This window comes from Triticum aestivum, chromosome 2A, assembly GCF_018294505.1.
Source record: "Triticum aestivum cultivar Chinese Spring chromosome 2A, IWGSC CS RefSeq v2.1, whole genome shotgun sequence".
Lineage (NCBI taxonomy): Eukaryota > Viridiplantae > Streptophyta > Magnoliopsida > Poales > Poaceae > Triticum > Triticum aestivum.
This window is the reverse complement of record NC_057797.1, coordinates 54,608,268-54,626,571: the sequence shown is the minus strand read 5'-3', so window position 1 is coordinate 54,626,571 and position 18,304 is coordinate 54,608,268.

Sequence of the window (18,304 nt, the reverse complement as noted above, 5' to 3'; positions counted from 1 at the left end):
AAGTTGTTGCTCAAGTGAAAAACCCAAGTCTGGACCTAAGCCTGAAACTGAGTGCTTCTACTGAAGGAAATATGCCCTAGAGGCAATAATAATGTTATTATTTTATTTCCTTATGTCATGATAAATGTTTATTATTCATGCTAGAATTGTATTATCCAGAAACATAATACTTGTGTGAATAGATAGACAAACTAAAACATCACTAGTATGCCTCTACTTGACTAGCTCGTTAATCAAAGATGGTTATGTTTCCTAACCATAGACATGTGTTGTCATTTGATTAACGGGATCACATTATTAGGAGAATGATGTGATTGACATGACCCATTCCATTAGCTTAGCACCCGATCGTTTAGTATGTTGCTATTGCTTTCTTCATGACTTATATATGTTCCTATGACTGAGATTATGCAACTCCCGTTTGCCGGAGGAACACTTTGTGTGCTACCAAACGTCACAACGTAACTAGGTGATTATAAAGGAGCTCTACAGGTGTCTCCAAAGGTAAATGTTGGGTTGGCGTATTTCGAGATTAGGATTTGTCACTCCGATTGTCAGAGAGGTATCTTTGGGCCCTCTCGGTAATGCACATCACATAAGCCTTGCAAGCATTGCAACTAATGAGTTAGTTGCGAGATGATGAATTACGAAACGAGTAAAGAGACTTGCCGGTAACGAGATTGAACTAGGTATTGAGATACTGACGATCGAATCTCGGGCAAGTAACATACCGATGACAAAGGGAACAACGTATGTTGTTATGCGGTCTGACCGATAAAGATCTTCGTAGAATATGTGGGAGCCAATATGAGCATCCAGGTTCCGATATTGGTTATTGACTGGAGACATGTCTCGGTCATGTCTACATTGTTCTCGAACCCGTAGGGTCCGCACGCTTAAGGTTTCGATGACAGTTATATTATGAGTTTATGAGTTTTGATGTACCGAAGTTAGTTCGGAGTCCCGGATGTGATCACGGACATGACGAGGAGTCTCGAAATGGTCGGGACATAGACATTGATATATTGGACGGCTATATTCGGACACCGGAAGTGTTCCGGATGATTTCGGAGAAAACCGGAGTGCCGGAGGGTTACCGGAACCCCCCCGGAGAAGTAATGGGCCTTATGGGCCCTAGTGGAGAGAGAGAGGGGCGGCCAGGGTGGGCCGCGCGCCCCCTCCCCCTCTGGTCCGAATTGGACTAGGAGAGGGGGGGCGGTGCCCCCCTTTCCTTCTCCCTCTCCCCCTTCCTTTCCCCCTCCTAGTAGGAGTAGGAAAGAGGGCAGTCCTACTCCTACTAGGAGGAGGACTCCTCCTCCTTGGCGCGCCCTACGGTTGGCCGGCCTCCTCCCCTTGCTCCTTTATATACAGGGGCAGGGGGCACCCCTAGACACACAAGTCGATCCACGTGATCATTTTCTTAGCCGTGTGCGGTGCCCCCTTCCACCATACTCCTCGATAATATTGTAGCGGTACTTAGGCGAAGCCCTGCGATGGTAGAACATAAAGATCTTCACCACGCCGTCGTGCTGACGGAACTCTTCCCTGACACTTTGCTGGATCGGAGTCCGGGGATCGTCATCGAGCTGAACGTGTGCTAAAACTCGGAGGTGCCATAGTTTCGGTGCTTGATCGGTCGGGCCGTGAAGACGTACGACTACATCAACCGCATTGTCATAACGCTTCCGCTGTCGGTCTACGAGGGTACGTAGATCACACTCTCCCCTCTCATTGCTATGCATCACCATGATCTTGCGCGTGTGTAGGTATTTTTTTGAAATTACTACATTCCCCAACAGTGGCATCCGAGCCTAGGTTTTATGTGTTGATGTTATATGCATGAGTAGAACAAAAGTGAGTTGTGGGCGATATAAGTCATACTGCTTACCAGCATGTCATACTTTGGTTCGGTGGTATTGTTGGATGAAGCGGCCTGGACCGACATTACGCGTACGCTTACGCGAGACTGGTTCTACCGACGTGCTTTGCACACAGGTGGCTGGCGGGTGTCAGTTTCTCCAACTTTAGTTGAACCGAGTGTGGCTACGCCCGGTCCTTGCGAAGGTTAAAACATCACCAACTTGACAAACTATTGTTGTGGTTTTGATGCGTAGGTAAGATTGGTTCTTGCTTAAGCCCGTAGAAGCCACGTAAAACTTGCAACAACAAAGTAGAAGACGTCTAACTTGTTTTTGCAGGGCATGTTGTGATGTGATATGGTCAAGACATGATGCTAAATTTATTGTATGAGATGATCATGTTTTGTAACCGAGTTATCGGCAACTAGCAGGAGCCATATGGTTGCCGCTTTATTGTATGCAATGCAATTGTGCTGTAATGATTTACTTTATCACTAAGCGGTAGCGATAGTCATGGAAGCATAAGATTGGCGAGACGACAACGATGCTACGATGATGATCAAGGTGTCGCGCCGGTGACAATGGTGATCATGACGGTGCTTCGAAGATGGAGATCACAAGCACAAGATGATGATGGCCATATCATATCATTATATTGATTGCATGTGATGTTTATTTTTTATGCATCTTATCTTGCTTTGTTTGACGGTAGCATTTTAAGATGATCTCTCACTAATTATCAAGAAGTGTTCTCCTTGAGTATGCACCGTTGCGAAAGTTCTTCGTGCTGAGACACCACGTGATGATCGGGTGTGATAGGCTCTACGTTCAAACACAACGGGTGCAAAACAGTTGCACACGCAGAATACTTAGGTTATACTTGACGAGCCAAGCATATACATATATGGCCTCGGAACACGGAGACCGAAAGGTCGAGCATGAATCATATAGTAGGTATGATCAACATAGTGATGTTCACCAATGAAACTACTCCGTCTCACGTGATGATTGGACATGGTTTAGTTGATTTGGATCACGTAATCACTTAGAGGATTAGAGGGATGTCTATCTAAGTGGGAGTTCTTTAGTAATATGATTAATTGAACTTAAATTTATCATGAACTTAGTACCTGACTGTATCTTGCTTGTTTATGTTTTATTGTAGATAGATGGCCCGTGCTGTTGTTCCGTTGAATTTTAATTTGTTCCTTGAGAAACCAAAGTTAAAAGATGATGGTAGCAATTACACGGACTGGGTCGGTAACTTGAGGATTATCCTCATTGCTGCACAGAAGAATTATGTCCTGGAAGCACCGCTGGGTGCCAGGCCTGCTGCTGGAGCAACACCAGATGTTATGAACGGCTGGCAGAGCAAAGCTGGTGACTACTTGATAGTTGAGTGTCCATGCTTTACGGCTTAGAATCGGGACTTCAACGACGTTTTGAACGTCATGGAGCATATGAGATGTTCCAGGAGTTGAAGTTAATATTTCAAGAAAATGCCCGGATTGAGAGATATGAAGTCTCCAATAAGTTCTATAGCTGCAAGATGGAGGAGAACAGTTCTGTCAGTGAGCATATACTCAAAATGTCTGGGTATAATAATCACTTGATTCAATTGGGAGTTAATCTTCCAGATGATTGCGTCATTGACAGAATTCTCCAATCACTGCCACCTAGCTACAAGAGCTTTGTGATGAACTATAATATGCAAGGGATGAATAAGACTATTCCCGAGCTCTTCGTAATGCTAAAAGCTGCGGAGGTAGAAATCAAGAAGGAGCATCAAGTGTTGATGGTCAACACGACCACTAGTTTCAAGAAAAAGGGCAAAGGGAAGAAGAAGGGGAACTTCAAAAAGAACAGCAAGCAAGTTGCTGCTCAAGAGAAGAAACCCAAATCTGGACCTAAGCCTGAAACTGAGTGCTTCTACTGCAAGCAGACTGGGAACTGGAAGCGGAACTGCCCCAAGTATTTGGCGGATAAGAAGGATGGCAACGTGAACAAAGGTATATGCGATATACATGTTATTGATGTGTACCTTACTAATGCTCGCAGTAGCACCTGGGTATTTGATACTGGTTCTGTTGCTAACATTTGCAACTCGAAACAGGGACTACGGATTAAGCGAAGATTGGCTAAGGACGAGGTGACGATGCGCGTGGGAATGGTTCCAAAGTCGATGTGATCGCGGTCGGCACGCTACCTCTACATCTACCTTCGGGATTAGTATTAGACCTAAATAATTGTTATTTGGTGCCAACGTTGAGCTTGAACATTATATCTGGATCTTGTTTGATGCGAGACGGTTATTCATTTAAATCAGAGAATAATGGTTGTTCTATTTATATCAGTAATATCTTTTATGGTCATGCACCCATGAAGAATGGTCTATTCTTATTTAATCTCGATAGTAGTGACACACATATTCATAATGTTGAAGCCAAAAGATGCAGAGTTGATAATGATAGTGCAACTTATTTGTGCACTGCCGTTTAGGTCATATCGGTATAAAGCGCATGAAGAAACTCCATATTGATGGACTTTTGGAACCACTTGATTATGAATCACTTGGTACTTGCGAACCGTGCCTTATGGGTAAGATGAAAAAAACACCGTTCTCCGGGACTATGGAGGGAGCAACAGATTTGTTGGAAATCATACATACAGATGTATGTGGTCCGATGAATGTTGAGGCTCGTGATGGATATCGTTATTTTCTCACTTTCACAGATGACTTAAGCAGATATGGGTATATCTACTTAATGAAACATAAGTCTAAAACATTTGAAAAGTTCAAAGAATTTCAGAGTGAAGTTGAAAATCATCGTAACAAGAAAATAAAATTCCTACGATCTGATCGTGGAGGAGAATATTTGAGTTACGAGTTTGGTGTACATTTGAAACAATGCGGAATAGTTTCACAACTCACGCCACCCAGAACACCACAGCGTAATGGTGTGTCCGAACATCGTAATCGTACTTTACTTGATATGGTGCGATCTATGATGTATCTTACTGATTTACCGCTATCGTTTTGGGGTTATGCTCTAGAGACAGCCACATTCACGTTAAATAGGGCACCATCAAAATCCGTTGAGACGACGCCTTATGAACTGTGGTTTGGCAAGAAACCAAAGTTGTCGTTTCTGAAAGTTTGGGGCCGCGATGCTTATGTGAAAAAGCTTCAACCTAATAAGCTCGAACCCAAATCGGAAAAATGTGTCTTCATAGGATATCCAAAGGAAACTATTGGATACACCTTCTATCACAGATCCGAAGGCAAGACTTTTGTTGCTAAATTCGGAAACTTTCTAGAGAAGGAGTTTCTCTCGAAAAAAGTGAGTGGGAGTGAGGGAGTCCTGGATTAGGGGGTGTTCGGGTAGCCGGACTATACCTTCAGCGGGACTCCTGGACTATGAAGATAAAAGATTGAAGACTTTGTCCCGTGTCCGGATGGGACTTTCCTTGGCATGGAAGGCAAGCTTGGCGATGCGGATATTCAAGATCTCCTACCATTGTAACCGACTCTATGTAACCCTAATCCTATCCGGTGTCTATATAAACCGGAGGGTTTTAGTCCGTAGGACAACTTCATCAACTCCACAGACAACAATCATACCATAGGCTAGCTTCTAGGGTTTAGCCTCCTCGATCTCGTGGTAGATCCACTCTTGTACTACCCATATCATCAATATTAATCAAGGAGGACGTAGGATTTTACCTCCATCAAGAGGGCCCGAACCTGGGTAAAACATCGTGTTCCCTGCCTCCTGTTACCATCCGGCCTAGACGCACAGTTTGGGACCCCCTACCCGAGATCCGCCAGTTTTGACACCGACATTGGTGCTTTCATTGAGAGTTCCTCTATGTCGTCGCCATTAGGTCCGATGGCTCCTTTGATCATCAACAACGATGCGGTCCAGGGTGAGACTTTTCTCCCCGGACAGATCTTCGTCTTCGGCGGCTTCGCTCTGCGGGCCAATTCTCTTGGCCACTTGGAGCAGATCGAAAGCTACGCCGCTGGCCATCAAGTCAGGTTTGGAATCTTAAACTACACGGCTGACATCCGCGGAGACTTGATCTTCGACGGGTTCGAGCCACGGCCAAGCGTGTCGCACTATCTCGAGGGGCGTGATCTAGCTCTGCCTCCGGGTAGTGTCCTGGAGGCCGCACACGCATCGGATTCGACCTCTAACTCGGAACCTATTGCGCCAATTGAGGACGAGCGGTTGGACACCACCTCGGGGGCTGCGATCTTAAAGGCGATCGAGCCGAACGCTAGCCCCGCACTCTGCATGATCCGTGACTCCGAGGATCCGGACTCCTCCCCGGACTCCGAACCCCCCGCGCCCCTGCCAATCGAATCCGATTGGGCACCGATAATCGAGTTCACCGCCACAGACATCTTTCAGCACTCGCCTTTTGGTGTCATCCTGAATTCTCTTAAGTCTCTCTCTTTATCAGGAGAGCCCTGGCCGGATTATGGTCAGCGAGGATGGGATGCGAACGATGAAGAAATTCAAAACCCACCCACCACCCACTTTGTAGCCACTATCGACGATTTAACCGACATGCTTGACTTCGGCTCCGAAGACATCGACGCTATGGACAACGATGTAGGAGACGAACAGGAACCAGCACCTGTAGGGCGCTGGAAGGCCACCTCGTCATATGACATATATATGGTGGATACTCCAAAAGATGGAGATGGCGATGGAACAGTGGGGGAGGACACCCCCAAGAAATAGCCAAAGCGCCCAGCGGCGCCGCTCTAAATCCCGCCAAAGCAAAAATGGTGATTCCGGCACGGGAGATAATACTACCCCGGACAGCACCGAAGAACACCCACCTCAGCAAGATTCGGCATAGGAAGATGGAGAAGCCAGCCCTCATGAGAGAGCGGCAGACCAAGAGGTTGAGGATGATAACTATATGCCTCCCTCCGAAGACGAGGCAAGCCTCGATGATGACGAATTTGTCATACCATCAGACCCCGCCGAACAAGATCGTTTTAGACGCAGGCTTTTAGCCACGACAAGCAACCCAAGATTTGCTAGCTGACAGATGGACTGAAGTCCTTGCGGCCGAAGAGTATGAACTCGAACGCCCCTCCAAGAGTTACCCAAAGTGCAGGCCGCTACGCCGATCAGAGGAGGAAGCACCTACATCACCAGCGCATGATATGGCAGACCGGCCACCTCGCGGCCGCGACAGAGAGGTCTCTCGACCCTCCACCCAAGCCATGCCCCGACGCCACTCAACTAAGGCACGGGAAAATGCGCCAGACCTGCGAGACGTACTGGAGGACAAGGCAAGACAAACAAGATCGATCTACGGATCACGCAGGCGCCCTACGGAACGTGACGATGATCTTCACTCCGGATACAACAAATCCGGCCGGGCCGAACACAACAGACATAGCTCTTCCGAGCTACATCGTGATATAGCCCAGTACAGAGGCGCCGCACACCCACTATGCTTCATGAATGAAGTAATGGAGCATAAAATCCCAGAGGGTTTCAAACCCGTAAACATCGAATCATACGATGGCACCACAGACCTGGCGATATGGATTGAGGATTATCTCCTTCACATCCACATGGCGCGCGGAGATGATCTACACGCCATCAAGTACCTCCCGCTCAAACTTAAAGGACCGGCCCGGCATTGGCTTAACAGCTTGCCAGCAGACTCAATTAGTTCTTGGGAGGACCTGGAAGCCGCATTCCTCGACAACTTCCAGGGCACGTATGTGCGACCGCCGGATGCCGACGACTTAAGCCACATAATTCAGCAGCCAGAAGAATCAGCCAGACAATTCTGGACACGGTTCCTAACAAAGAAAAACCAGATAGTTGACTGTCCGGATGTAGAGGCCCTAGCAACCTTCAAGCATAACATCCGCGATGAGTGGCTTGCCCGGCACCTGGGATAGGAAAAGCCGAAATCCATGGCAGCCCTCACGACACTCATGACCCGCTTTTGCGCGGGTGAAGACAACTGGCTAGCTCGCAGTAACAACTTATCAAAGAACCCTGGTAATTCGGATACCAAGGACAAAAGTGGCAGGACATGTCGGAACAAACAAAAACGCCGCGTTAACAACGAGAGCAATGAAGACACGACAGTCAATGCCGGATTCAGAGGCTATAAATCCGGTCAACGGAAAAAGCCATTTAAAAAGAATACTCAGGGCCCGTCCAGTTTGGACTGAATACTCGATCGCTTGTGCCAGATACATGGCACCCCCGAAAAGCCAGCCAATCACACTAACAGGGATGGTTGGGTGTTCAAGCAGGTAGGCAAGTTAAGAGCCGAAAACAAAGACAAGGGGCTGCACAGCGACGACGAGGAGCCCAAGCCGCCGAACAACAATGGACAGAAGGGCTTTCCTCCACAAGTGCGGACGGTGAACATGATATACGCAACCCACATTCCCAAGCGGGAGCGGAAGCGTGCGTACGGGACGTATACGCGATGGAGCCAGTCGCCCCAAAGTTCAACCCATGGTCCTCCTTCCCGATCACTTTCGATCGGAGGGACCATCCCACTAGCATCCGTCATGGCAGCTTTGCCGCATTGGTTCTTGACCCAATCATCGACGGATTTCACCTCACAAGAGTCCTCATGGACGACGGCAGTAGCCTGAACCTGCTTTATCAGGACACAGTGCGGAAAATGGGCATAGACCCCTCAAGGATCAAACCCACAAGAACGACCTTTAAAGGCGTCATACCAGGTGTAGAAGCCAACTGTACAGGCTCAGTAACACTTAACGTGGTCTTCGGATCCCCGGATAATTTCCGAAGCGAAGAGTTAATCTTTGATATAATCCTGTTTCGCAGTGGCTATCATGCCCTGCTCGGACGAACCGCATTCGCAAAATTCAATGCGGTGCCGCACTACGCATATCTCAAACTCAAGATGCCAGGTCCTCGAGGAGTAATCACGGTCAACGGAAACACCAAACGCTCCCTCCGTACGGAGGAGCATACGACGGCTCTCGCAGCGGAGGTACAAAGTAGCCTTCTTCGGCAATTCTCCAGTCCGGCCATTAAAAAGCCAGACACTGCCAAGCGCGCCCGGAGTAACCTACAGCAGGACCGCCTGGCACACTCCGAGCAAGCATAGCAATGCGGCCCCAACCCCAGCTTTCGCGACCTAGCGAAACTAGTACCTCGCGTACATAACTACGCCCTTGAAATACCATGGGCACAGGGGAAGGGGCAAAATAACGGCACGCCCAAAATACGGCTTAAAACGTATCAAGGGCTGCCGGATTCTTTTTTTTAATTTTTTCTTACTTTCAGGACTCCATACTTCGGACGACCTGTTCGGCAATTAGATTGCCGCACAAATGATGCAAGATCCAGGAAGGCAGACAAGCCATGCCGCATTATGGAACTCCCAGGTGGTCTCTGTTACGAGCGATATACCTACTTTATATATAATTCCGCGGCCTGCCCCTGGTCAGGACATACTGAATAGTCCAATATCTTTTGCTTACCGCACCATCTGTATCATTCGGCTTCGATAAATAGCCTCTCCATAAACAATGCCTAGCTTTTTGTCTATTTTTTGCATTACTCTTTTCATATATATGTTCATTGATAACATGTTGCACCCGTACATTGTGGTACGGCAAGTACGCCAGGGGCTTCAGTACCCTTTAATATGGTGTGAGAAGTCCGTACACTTTCACAAGTGCGGCACCCCAAACTTATAGCACTATATGCATCGGCTCCGAATCATGATTTGGGTCAATAGTTGGGTTTGCCCGGCTCCTATGTTTTGGTGCCTTATGTTCCGCTATATCGGCTAAGGTAGCACTAGGAGAACCATTGCGATTGTGCCCCGGTTGAGCTGGGTTAAGCACCTCAGTGGAGAAAGCTAAAACTGACTGTCATGATGAGGCGAGAGACCGGTCGCTGTTCGAGAGGTTTTTCGAGTCCCTAAAGGCTTATGCCGCTTCGAGCGAGGAGCTGGATAACCCCAGCCAAGGCGTGGATAGCGCCCCGAACTCGGTCTTCCGAACTAGGGGCTTCGCCGAAATTTAAAATTATAAAGTTCTATGGCTAAGTGAGAGTGTTCAAGCATTATAGTCCGATTGCCTGGTTCGTCGTGCTAAGCGCCTCCCTCGAAAGACCCAACCATGGGAAAAAGAGCGCCCAGGTTTATCACCGAACACCCCAGCACTAGTGGCATGGGGGCAGAAGCCGACGACTGGCCATCTCTCATTTTTTGATAAACGGCCGCATAAAAAATAATATTTTAAATTCAATAAGCATTGCTTAGCGCATATGAACAAGTTTTCAGCGCACAGGATAAATACGAGCGAATTCATTCAAAAATTACATCCTTGGTGCACTCATCTGCCACAAGGCGGGCACCTGCAAGAACATCCTTATAGTAGTTCTCCGGCTTGCGATGCTCCTTCCCCGGCGGCGGCCCGTCCGTCACAAGCTTCTCACCGTCCAGCTTACCCCAATGCACCTTTACATGGGCAAGGTCCCTACGGGCACCTTCGATGCAGGCGGAGCGCTTGATGACCTCGAGCCTTGGACAGGCCTCCACCAGCCGCCGCACCAGCCCGAAGTAGCTCCCAGGCAAGGCCTCTCCGAGCCACAGCCGAACTATGAAGCCCTTCATGGCCTGTTCGGCCGCCTTGTGGAGTTCGACCAGCTGTTTCAGCTGGTCGCTCAAGGGCACAGGGTGTCCGGCCTCAACATACTGAGACCAGAATACCTTCTCCGTCGAGCTGCCCTCTTCAGCTCGGTAGAATGCGGCGGCATCGGACACGCTGCGGGGAAGATCTGCGAAGGCCTCTGGAGAACTCCGGATTCGGGTAAGTAACAAGTAGTTTACTTTTATGTTTCTGCTTTGCATAAAGAATGCCTTACCCGCTGCTATCTTCTTCATATCCTCCAACTCTCAGAGAGCCTTTTGGGCTTCGGCCTAGGCAGACTTGGCAGTCTCAAGGGCCGTCGCGAGCTCGGACGCTTGGGTCTTTGACTCAAGCTCCAAACTCTCATGTTTCTTCATGAGAGCCTGAAGCTCTTGCTGCACCTCGCCGACCTGAGACCCAAGTTTCTCTCGCTCGGTGCGCTCCGCGGCCATTTTCTTTTCGGCCTCGGACAGCGCCTGCTTGAGGGTCGCCACCTCAGTCGTGGCCCCTACTATAAGCAGTACAATCCTATTATTTTTTGCAATTACGCCTCTCTATAGGCACCTTTTTATAAGGTATTTCTTACCTTCTTTCTCCTCGAGCTGCTGCTTGGCACGGCCGAGCTCTTGCTCGGACCGCTCTAGTCCCTATTTTAGGGTATCCACCTCCACAGTCAGTGCGGCGGTGGCTAGCAGCGAAGCCTGCATACGCATATTGACTTCTTTATTATTAGACTCCTGCGAAATTTCATAGATCCTCTATTCGGCTTTTCTTTCCGAACGCCAAACAGAGCATCAGGGGCTACTGTCTATGCGGTAATATTTTTACATATTTTTACTTACCTCGAAGCCTGTTAGGAGGCCAGCGCAAGCTTCATTCAGCCCGCTCTTGGCGGACTGAACCTTATGGATCACCATACTCATAATAGTACGGTGCTCCTCGTCGATGGAGGCACCTTCAAGCACCTCCAGCAGATTGTCCGGCGCCTCAGGTTGGACGGAGGCTGCCGGCTCAGGAGGCTTGCTCCTCTTGGAAGGAGTTCACCTGCCGCGGTCTAGAATTGTTGAAGATTCCGGCACGGTGTCCGGCTTAAGGCCGGACTTGGAGCCCTGGGGGGTCTTGTCCCCTTCACTCCTTGGGTCCGGGAGGTCGCCTTGCGGCTCCTCCAGAACCACCTCCTCCTGCCCCGGAGCTCATTGCGACGCCACTTCGGCGTCATCCGCAGTGCGGGGGGAGACAGCGGGCAGAACGGAGTTCACGTCCGATGAATCCAGGGAGCCGCTCGACGACTCGTTGAGTGCGGCCCGGGGCGGGCTGCATGATTATATTCGACATTAGGGGAAGCTGTGCAACAAAAGGAATATCATGAGTTACTCTGGTATCTGAACACTTACGATTTTGCCGGACGCTTGGCCCTGTCCGGCCACTCCTCTTTGCCCTCTTCGGCGTCAGGGGCGTAGTCCGGCGGAGGGGTCTTCCTTTTCCTAGACCCCTCGGCCTCCCCCGTTGGGGCGGCCTTCCTCTTCTCTCCTCCCTCCACTGGAGAGGGAGAGTCTTCTTCTTCCTCCTCCTCGTTCTCGCGGGAGGAGGGCGCCTCGGACTCGTCAGATGACGAGTCCGACCCCACCACGTTGCGGGCACTCTTTCGAGCCCCCGTGGTCTTCTTCTTCTTGACCTTCTTCTCCGGCACCACATAAGGCGCCGGGGCCAGCAGCTTCACCAGTAAAGCTGGGGCTGGATCTTCGGGCAGCGGAGCCGGACAGTTAATCGGCTCGGCTATCACCCGCCAAGCCTATCAGAGGAAAGGGAGTTCAGATCCCGCATAGTGTCAAACTATGAAAAAAGGCTTAACATCCTGTGACGGGTGTAGATGGCATACCTTGCTAGCGTGACGCTGCGAGCTGTATCCGCGGTCCTCGGAAGCGGATGCGGGAGCCTGGGTGCCCTTGAATAGCACCTTCCAGGCGTCTTCATACGTCGTGTCGAAGAGCCTGTTAAGGGTTTGGTGCTGCGCCGGGTCGAACTCCCACAGATTAAAATCCCGTTGTTGGCACAGGAGGATCCGGCGGACGAGCATAACCTGGATTATATTAACAAGCCGGACTGGCTTGTTCACCAGGGACTGGATGCATGTTTGCAATCCGGTCACCTCTTTTTCGTCACCCCACGACAGGCCCATCTCTTTCCAGGACATAAGCCGCGTGGGGGGTCCGGATCGGAACTCAGGGGCTGCGGTCCATTCCGGATCGTGTGGCACGGTGATATAAAACCACCCGGCTTGCCATCCCTTTAGGGTCTCCACGAAAGAGCCCTCGAACCATAGGATGTTGGCCATCTTGCCCGCCATAGCGCCTCCGCACTCCGCCTGGCTGCCGCGCACCACCTTGGGCTTGACGTTGAAGGTCTTGAGCCAGAGGCCGAAATGGGGGCGGACGCGGAGAAAGGCCTCGCACAGGATGATAAACGCCGAGATGTTGAGGATGAAGTTTGGAGCCAGATCGTGGAAGTCCAGGCCGTAGTAGAACATGAGCCCCCGGACAAATGGGTGGAGTGGAAAACCTAGTCCGCGGAGGAAGTGCGGGAGAAACACGACCCTCTCATGGGGCCTTGAGGTGGGGATAAGCTGCCCCTCTTCGGGAAGCCGGTGCGCGATGTCCTTGGACAGGTATCCGGCCTTCCTTAGCTTTTTTACTTTACCCTCCGTAACGGAGGAGACCATCCATTTGCCTCCCGCTCCGGACATTGCTGGAGAAGGTTGAGGTGGGATGTGCGGGCTTGGGCGCTGGATCTCGGGTGCGCGAGAGATGGATAGGCAAGGGAGGAAGAAGGCTTAGGTAAAAAGGGTGGATCCTTATCCCCTTATATAGGCGGATGCGGTTATGCGTTCCCACCTACCTAATAAAACTCGCTTGCCTCCCGAGCGCCGTGATAAATGGCGCGGTTGGGTTACTCACGTCCGTATTGATGAGAATCCCATAAAAAGGGTACACGATCTCTGCTTTGACAAGACGTGCCAAGGAAACCGCCTCGCAAAACATGCTGAGGAGGAAAAGTAAAAACGATTCGAGTAAAAGGCTCGGTTGTGGTGTGATGGCGCACTGCAGAATACGTCAGCAGATTTGATTTGTGTTAATATTATTCTCTCTATGGCAATATGTGGAAGCTTATTTTACAGAGCCGGACACTACTCTTGGTGTTTACAATCTTCTATGAAGGACTTGGAGGAGGAACCCGCCTTGCAATGCCGAAGACAATTTGCGCGCCGGACTCGTCGTCATTGAAGCCTGGTTCAGGGGCTACTGAGGGAGTCCTGGATTAGGGGGTGTTCGGGTAGCCGGACTATACCTTCAGCCGGACTCCTGGACTATGAAGATACAAGATTGAAGACTTCGTCCCGTGTCCAGATGGGACTTTCCTTGGCGTGGAAGGCAAGCTTAGCGATGCGGATATTCAAGATCTCCTACCATTGTAACCGACTCTATGTAACCCTAACCCTATCCGGTGTCTATATAAACTGGAGGGTTTTAGTCCGTAGGACAACTTCATCAACTCCATAGACAACAATCATACCATAGGCTAGCTTCTAGGGTTTAGCCTCCTCGATCTCATGGTAGATCCACTCTTGTACTACCCATATCATCAATATTAATCAAGCAGGACGTAGGGTTTTACCTCCATCAAGAGGGCCCGAACCTGGGTAAAACATCGTGTTCCCTGCCTCCTGTTACCATCCGGCCTAGACGCACAGTTCGGGACCCCTACCCGAGATCCGCCGGTTTTGACACTGACAGGGAGGAAAGTAGAACTTGATGAGGTAACTGTACCTGCTCCCTTATTGGAAAGTAGTACATCACAGAAACCGGTTTCTGTGACACCTACACCAATTAGTGAGGAAGCTAATGATGATGCTCATGAAACTTCAGAACAAGATACTACTGAACCTCACAGATCAACCAGAGTAAGATCCGCACCAGAGTGGTACGGTAATCCTGTTCTGGAAGTCATGCTACTAGATCATGATGAACCTACGAACTATGAAGAAGCGATGGTGAGCCCAGATTCCGCAAAATGGCTTGAAGCCATGAAATTTGAGATGGGATCCATGTATGAGAACAAAGTGTGGACTTTGGTTGACTTGCCCAAAGATCAGCAAGCAATTGAGAATAAATGGATCTTCAAGAAGAAGACCGACGCTGACGGTAATGTTACTATATACAAATCTCGACTTATCGCAAAAGGTTTTCGACAAGTTCAAGGGATTGACTACGATGAGACCTTCTCACCCGTAGCGATGCTTAAGTCTGTCCGAATCATGTTAGTAATTGCCGCATTTTATGATTATGAAATATGGCAGATGGATGTCAAAACTGCATTCTTGAATGGATTTATGGAAGAAGAGTTGTATATGATGCAGCCGGAAGGTTTTGTCGATCCAAAGGGAGCTAACAAAGTGTGCAAGCTCCAACGATCCATTTATGGACTGGTGCAAGCCTCTCGAGTTGGAATAAACGCTTTGATAGTGTGATCAAAGCATTTGGTTTTGTACAGACTTTTGGAGAAGCCTGTATTTACAAGAAAGTGAGTGGGAGCTCGGTAGCATTTCTGATATTATATGTAGATGACATATTACTAATCGGAAATGATATAGAATTTCTGGATAGCATAAAGGGATACTTGAATAAGAGTTTTTCAATGAAAGACCTCGGTGAAGCTGCTTACATATTGGGCATTAAGATCTATAGAGATAGATCAAGACGCTTAATTGGACTTTCACAAAGCACATACCTTGACAAAATTTTGAAGAAGTTCAAAATGGATCAAGCAAAGAAAGGATTCTTGCATGTGTTACAAGGTGTGAAATTGAGTAAGAATCAATGCCCGACCAATGCAGAAGATAGAGAGAAAACGAAAGATGTTCCCTATGCTTCAGCCATAGGCTCTATCATGCAAGGTTGTCAGAATCGTGATTTTGAATCGAATCGGAGCTCTGATGGCAGGATCACAAATCGTAGAATCTTCACTATCAGGATCGTAGAAACGTAGATTCCATCAACTAAAATCGTAGAATCGGAGCGGTAAGTTTGGATGGTAAAGTCGTAGAATCGTATAACAGAATCGCGATTCTGACAACCTTGCTATCATGTATGCAATGTTGTGTACCAGACCTGATGTGTGTCTTGCTATAAGTCTAGCAGGGAGGTACCAAAGTAATCCAGGAGTCGATCACTGGACAACGGTCAAGAACATCCTGAAATACCTGAAAAGGACTAAGGATATGTTTCTCATATATGGAGGTGACAAAGAGCTCATAGTAAATGGTTACATTTGATGCAAGCTTTGACACTGATCCGGACGATTCTAAATCGCAAACCGGATACGTGTTTACATTAAACGGTGGAGCTGTCAGTTGGTGCAGTTCTAAACAGAGCGTTGTGGCGGGATCTACATGTGAAGGGGAGTACATAGCTGCTTCGGAAGCAGCAAACGAAGGAGTCTCGATGAAGGAGTTCATATCCGATCTAGGTGTCATGCCTAGTGCATCGGGTCCAATGAAAATCTTTTGTGACAATACTGGTGCAATTGCCTTCGCAAAGGAATCCAGATTTCACAAGAGAACCAAGCACATCAAGAGACGCTTCAATTCCATCCGGGATCTAGTCCAGGTGGGAGACATAGAGATTTGCAAGATACATACGGATCTGAATGTTGCAGACCCGTTGACTAAGCCTCTTCCACGAGCAAAACATGATCAGCACCAAAGCTCCATGGGTGTTAGAATCATTACTGTGTAATCTAGATTATTGACTCTAGTGCAAGTGGGAGACTGAAGGAAATATGCCCTAGAGGCAATAATAATGTTATTATTTTATTTCCTTATATCATGATAAATGTTTATTATTCATGCTAGAATTGTATTATCCGGAAACATAATACTTGTGTGAATACATAGACAAACTAAAACGTCACTAGTATGCCTCTACTTGACTAGCTCGTTAATCAAAGATGGTTATGTTTCCTAACCATAGACATGTGTTGTCATTTGATTAACGGGATCACATTATTAGGAGAATGATGTGATTGACATGACCCATTCCATTAGCTTAGCACCCGATCGTTTAGTATGTTGCTATTGCTTTCTTCATGACTTATATATGTTCCTATGACTATGAGATTATGCAACTCCTGTTTGCCGGAGGAACACTTTGTGTGCTACCAAACGTCACAATGTAACTGGGTGATCATAAAGGAGCTCTACAGGTGTCTCCAAAGGTAAATGTTGGGTTGGCGTATTTCGAGATTAGGATTTGTCACTCCGATTGTCGGAGAGGTATCTCTGGGCCCTCTCGGTAATGCACATCACATAAGCCTTGCAAGCATTGCAACTAATGACTTAGTTGTGATATGATGTATTACGAAACGAGTAAAGAGACTTGCCGGTAACGAGATTGAACTAGGTATTGAGATACCGACGATCGAATCTCGGGAAAGTAACATACCGATGACAAAGGGAACAACATATGTTGTTATGCGGTCTGACCGATAAAGATCTTCGTAGAATATGTGGGAGCCAATATGAGCATCCAGGTTCCTCTATTGGTTATTGACCGAAGACATGTCTCGGTCATGTCTACATTGTTCTCGAACCCGTAGGGTCCGCACGCTTAAGGTTTCGATGACAGTTATATTATGAGTTTATGAGTTTTGATGTACCGAATTTAGTTCGGAGTCCCGGATGTGATCACATACATGACGAGGAGTCTCGAAATGGTCGAGACATAAAGATTGATATATTGGACGGCTATATTCGGACACCGGAAGTGTTCCGGATGATTTCGGAGAAAACCGGAGTGTCGGGGGTTACCGGACCCCCCCCCCCCGGGAGAAGTAATGGGCCTTATGGGCCCTAGTGGAGAGAGAGAGGGGCGGCCAGGGTGGGCCGCACACCCCCTCCCCCTCTGGTCCGAATTCGACTAGGAGAGGGGGGGCCAGCGCCCCCTTTTCCTTCTCCCTCTCTCCCTTCCTTTCCCCCTCCTAGTAGGAGTAGGAAAGAGGGGAGTCCTACTCCTACTTGGAGGAGGACTCCTCCTCCTTGGCACGCTCTAGGGCCGGCCGGCCTCCTCCCCTTGCTCCTTTATATACAGGGGCAGGGGGCACCCCTAGACACACAAGTTGATCCACGTGATCGTTTTCTTAGCCGTGTGCGCTGCCCCCTTCCACCATACTCCTCGATAATATTGTAGCGGTGCTTAGGCGACGCCCTGCGATGGTAGAACATCAAGATCGTCACCACGCCATCGTGCTGACGGAACTCTTCCCCGACACTTTGCTGGATCGGAGTCCGGGGATCGTCATCGAGCTGAACGTGTGCTAAAACTCGGAGGTGCCGTAGTTTCGGTGCTTGATCGGTCGGGCCGTGAAGACGTACAACTACATCAACCGCGTTGTCATAACGCTTCCGCTGTCAGTCTACAAGGGTACGTAGATCACACTCTCCCCTCTCATTGCTATGCATCACCATGATCTTGCGTGTGCGTAGGAAATTTTTTAAAATTACTACGTTCCCCAACATCTACTGCAAAGGGACTGGTCACTGGAAACAGAACTACCCCAAGTAATTGGCGGATAAGAAGGATGGCAAAGTGAACATAGGTATATTTGATATACATGTTATTGATGTGTACTTTACTAGTGTCTATAGCAACCCCTCAGTATTTGATACTAGTTCAGTTTCTAAGAGTAGTAACTCGAAACGGGAGTTGCAGAATGAACAGAGACT